At 25.5% G+C, this 5,293-nt stretch overlaps 1 protein-coding gene across 2 annotated transcripts in view; it reads left to right on the forward strand.

The window, feature by feature from the left end:
• The window catches only part of LOC133543404 (uncharacterized), a 428,419-nt gene that overhangs the window by 193,785 nt on the left and 229,341 nt on the right, over positions 1-5,293 (forward strand). The window lies entirely within an intron of this gene.

Consider the following 5,293-nt stretch of genomic DNA (forward strand, 5'->3'; position numbering starts at 1 on the left):
CAAAGTAGAAATGATGAGATACAAAATCAAATTATGAAATAAGAAGTAGAAATTATGAGATAAGAAGTGGAAATTATAAGAAAAAAAAGTGGAAATTATTAGATGAAAAGTGAAAATTATGAGATAAAAAGTAGAAATTATAAAATACAAAGTCGAAATTATGAGATAAAAATTGGAAATGATGAGATACTAAGTAGAAATTAAGAGCAGAAAAGTGGAAACTATTAGATAAAAGGGGAAAATTATGAGATACAAAGTTAAAGTTATGAGATAACAAGTAGAAATTATACAATACAAAGTGCAAATTAAGAGATAAAAATTGGAAATGATGAGATACAAAGTGGAAATGATGAGATACAAAATCAAATTATGAAATAAGGAGTAGAAATTATGAGGTAAGAAGTGGAAATTATAAGAAAAAAAGTGAAAATTATGAGATACGTAGTCGAACTAGAGATAAAAAGTAGAAATTATGAGATACAAAGTTAAAGTTATGAGATAACAAGTAGAAATTATATAATACAAAGTGGAAATTAAGAGATAAAAATTGGAAATGATGAGATACAAAGTGGAAATTTTGAGAAAAAAAGTGGAAATTATTACATAAAAAAGTAAAAATGATGAGATAAAAAGTAGAAATGATAAAAAATAAAGTGGAATTTATGGGAGAAAAATTGGAAATTATGAGATATAAAGTGAAAATTATGAGATAATTAGAAATAATAAGATACAAAATCGAAATTATAAGATGAAAATGGTAAATTATGAGATGCAAAGTAGAAATGATGAGATACAAAATCAAATTATGAAATAAGAAGTAGAAATTATGAGGTAAGAAGTGGAAATTATAAGAAAAAAAAGTGGAAATTATTAGATGAAAAGTGAAAATTATGAGATAAAAAGTAGAAATTATAAAATACAAAGTCGAAATTATGAGATAAAAATTGGAAATGATGAGATTCTAAGTAGAAATTAAGAGCAGAAAAGTGGAAACTATTAGATAAAAGCGGAAAATTATGAGATACAAAGTTAAAGTTATGAGATAACAAGTAGAAATTATACAACACAAAGTGGAAATTAAGAGATAAAAATTGGAAATGATGAGATACAAAGTGGAAATTTTGAGAAAAAAAGTGGAAATTATTAGATAAAAAAGTAAAAATTATGAGATAAAAAGTAGAAATGATAAAAACAAAGTGGAATTTATGAGAGAAAAATTGGAAATTGTGAGATATAAAGTGAAAATTATGAGATAATTAGAAATTATAAGATACAAAATCGAAATTATAAGATGAAAATGGTAAATTATGAGATACAAAGTAGAAATGATGAGATACAAAATCAAATTATGAAATAAGAAGTAGAAATTATGAGGTAAGAAGTGGAAATTATAAGAAAAAAAGTGAAAATTATGAGATACGTGGTCGAAATTGAGATAAAAAGTAGAAATTATGAGATAAAAAGTTAAAGTTATGAGATAAAAAGTAGAAATTATACAATACAAAGTGGAAATTAAGAGATAAAAATTGGAAATGATGAGATACAAAGTGGAAATTTTGAGAAAAAAAGTGGAAATTATTACATAAAAAAGTAAAAATGATGAGATAAAAGGTAGAAATGATAAAAAACAAAGTGGAATTTATGAGACAAAAATTGGAAATTATGAGATATAAAGTGAAAATTATGAGATAATTAGAAATTATAAGATACACAGTCGAAATTATAAGATGAAAATGGTAAATGATGAGATACAAAGTAGAAATGATGAGATACAAATTCAAATTATGAAATAAGAAGTAGAAATTATGAGATAAGAAGTGGAAATTATAAGAAAAAAAAGTGGAAATTATTAGATAAAAAGTGAAAATTATGAGATAAAAAGTAGAAATTATAAAATACAAAGTCGAAATTATGAGATAAAAATTGGAAATGATGAGATACTAAGTAGAAATTAAGAGCAGAAAAGTGGAAACTATTAGATCAAAGGGGAAAATTATGAGATAATTAGAAAATTTTAAGATACAAAGTCGAAATTATAAGATGAAAATGGTAAATTATGAGATACAAAGTAGAAATGATGAGATACAAAATCAAATTATGAAATAAGAAGTAGAAATTATGAGATAAGAAGTGGAAATTATAAAAAAAAAAGTGGAAATTATTAGATGAAAAGTGAAAATTATGAGATAAAAAGTAGAAATTATAAAATACAAAGTCGAAATTATGAGATAAAAATTGGAAATGATGAGATACTAAGTAGAAATTAAGAGCAGAAAAGTGGAAACTATTAGATCAAAGGGGAAAATTATGAGATACAAAGTTAAAGTTATGAGATAACAAGTAGAAATTATACAATACAAAGTGGAAATTAAGAGATGAAAATTGGAAATGATGAGATACAAAGTGGAAATTTTGAGAAAAAAAGTGGAAATTATTAGATAAAAAGTAAAAATTATGAGGTAAAAAGTAGAAATGATAAAAAACAAAGTGGAATTTATGAGACAAAAATTGGAAATTATGAGATATAAAGTGAAAATTATGAGATAATAAGAAATTATAAGATACACAGTCGAAATTATAAGATGAAAATGGTAAATTATGAGATACAAAGTAGAAATGATGAGATACAAAATCAAATTATGAAATAAGGAGTAGAAATTATGAGGTAAGAAGTGGAAATTATAAGAAAAAAAGTGAAAATTATGAGATACGTAGTCGAACTAGAGATAAAAAGTAGAAATTATGAGATACAAAGTTAAAGTTATGAGATAACAAGTAGAAATTATATAATACAAAGTGGAAATTAAGAGATAAAAATTGGAAATGATGAGATACAAAGTGGAAATTTTGAGAAAAAAAAGTGAAAATTATTAGATAAAAAGTAAAAATTATGAGATAAAAAGTAGAAATTATAAAAAACAAAGTGGAATTTATGAGACAAAAATTGGAAATTATGAGATATAAAGTGAAAATTATGAGATAATTAGAAATTATAAGATACACAGTCGAAATTATAAGATGAAAATGGTAAATTATGAGATACAAAGTAGAAATGATGAGATACAAATTCAAATTATGAAATAAGAAGTAGAAATTATGAGATAAGAAGTGGAAATTATAAGAAAAAAAAGTGGAAATTATTAGATAAAAAGTGAAAATTATGAGATAAAAAGTAGAAATTATAAAATACAAAGTCGAAATTATGAGATAAAAATTGGAAATGATGAGATACTAAGTAGAAATTAAGAGCAGAAAAGTGGAAACTATTAGATAAAAGGGGAAAATTATGAGATAATTAGAAAATTTTAAGATACAAAGTCGAAATTATAAGATGAAAATGGTAAATTATGAGATACAAAGTAGAAATGATGAGATACAAAATCAAATTATGAAATAAGAAGTAGAAATTATGAGATAAGAAGTGGAAATTATAAGAAAAAAAAGTGGAAATTATTAGATGAAAAGTGAAAATTATGAGATAAAAAGTAGAAATTATAAAATACAAAGTCGAAATTATGAGATAAAAATTGGAAATGATGAGATACTAAGTAGAAATTAAGAGCAGAAAAGTGGAAACTATTAGATCAAAGGGGAAAATTATGAGATACAAAGTTAAAGTTATGAGATAACAAGTAGAAATTATACAATACAAAGATGAAAATTGGAAATGATGAGATACAAAGTGGAAATTTTGAGAAAAAAAGTGGAAATTATTAGATAAAAAGTAAAAATTATGAGATAAAAAGTAGAAATGATAAAAAACAAAGTGGAATTTATGAGAGAAAAATTGGAAATTATGAGATATAAAGTGAAAATTATGAGATAATTAGAAATTATAAGATACAAAGTCGAAATTATAAAATGAAAATGGTAAATTATGAGATACAAAGTAGAAATGATGAGGGTTAGGGCTAAAAGTCAAAATTTTGAGCTATACATAGTCGAAATACTGAGATATAAAGTGAAAATTATAAGATAAAAAGTAGAAATTGTAGGATACAAAGTGGAAATTATGAGATAAAAGGTGGAAATTATGACATTCAAAGTGGAAATTATGAGATAAAATGAGGAATTTACGAGATACAATGTCAAAATTATGAGATAAAAAGTAGAAAATGTGATATGAAAAGTGAAAATTATGACATAAAAAGTCAAAATTATGAGATACATAGTCGAAGTGCTGAGATAAAAAGTGAAAATTATGAGATAAAAGTAGAAATGGTAAAATAGAAATTGGAAATTATGAGATAAAAGGTGAAAATTATGAGATACAAAGTGGAAATTAGGAGATTAAAATTGGAATATATGAGTTACCAACAAAATGGAAATTATGAGATAAAAGGTGGACATTATGAGATAAAAAGTGGAAAATATAAGATAAAAAGTGGAAACTATGACAAAAAAGGGGAATTCATGAGATACAAAATCGAAATTATGAGATAAAAAGTAGAAATTATGAGACGTGAAGTGGAAACTATGACAAAAAAGGGGAATTTATTAGATAAAAAGTGGAAATTATGAGATACAAGGTGAGAATTATGAGATAAAAAGTGATTATTATTAGATAAGAAAGTGGATATTTTGAGATAAGAAAATCAAAATTTTGAGATTAAAAATTATTCACGAATCTCTTGTATTTCATAATTTCCATTTTGTATCTCATAATTTCGATTTGCTAATCCCATAGTTTCCACTTTTTATCTCATAATTTCGACTTTGTATCTCATAATTTCCACTTTTTTATTTCATAATTTCGATAATGTAGCTCACCCCTATTTTTATCTCATAATTTTGACCTTCTATCTCATAATTTCCACTTTTTTAATCTTATAAATGTATTTTTTTAATGTCATAATTATGATTTTTACCTCATAACTACGACATTGGTGTATTTTTAGTGGCGCAAACGGGCTTCCGTAGTCTTAATACATTCAAATGATATTTATAGACGTTTTCCGCCATTCATTTTAAAATAGATGTTGCTTTCAGGAACGACTCGTTTTTTTTCGTCCACCATCACAACCCGATGTTTCCCCTGCAAGGTTTGTGGGTCAAACTCCTCCAACTCAACACAAACACTTCGCTCTTCCTGCTGTTTACTTGACGGGCTCCTGGCCTCGCCACCACTCGGCTCCGCTCGGCTCGACTCGGCTCTTCCCCTCCTTTCTTTAGGAGTGAAAGTGTGCACACGTGGACACCTGAGATTGACGTGGGTTTCGGCCAATAGAGGCGGGAGACAATGACGTCAGTGGACGCATTCAGCCAATGAGGAGGCTTCTCGCTGAGTGTTGCA

Source organism: Nerophis ophidion, linkage group LG26 (assembly GCF_033978795.1).
Source record: "Nerophis ophidion isolate RoL-2023_Sa linkage group LG26, RoL_Noph_v1.0, whole genome shotgun sequence".
In the NCBI taxonomy this organism is placed as follows: domain Eukaryota; kingdom Metazoa; phylum Chordata; class Actinopteri; order Syngnathiformes; family Syngnathidae; genus Nerophis; species Nerophis ophidion.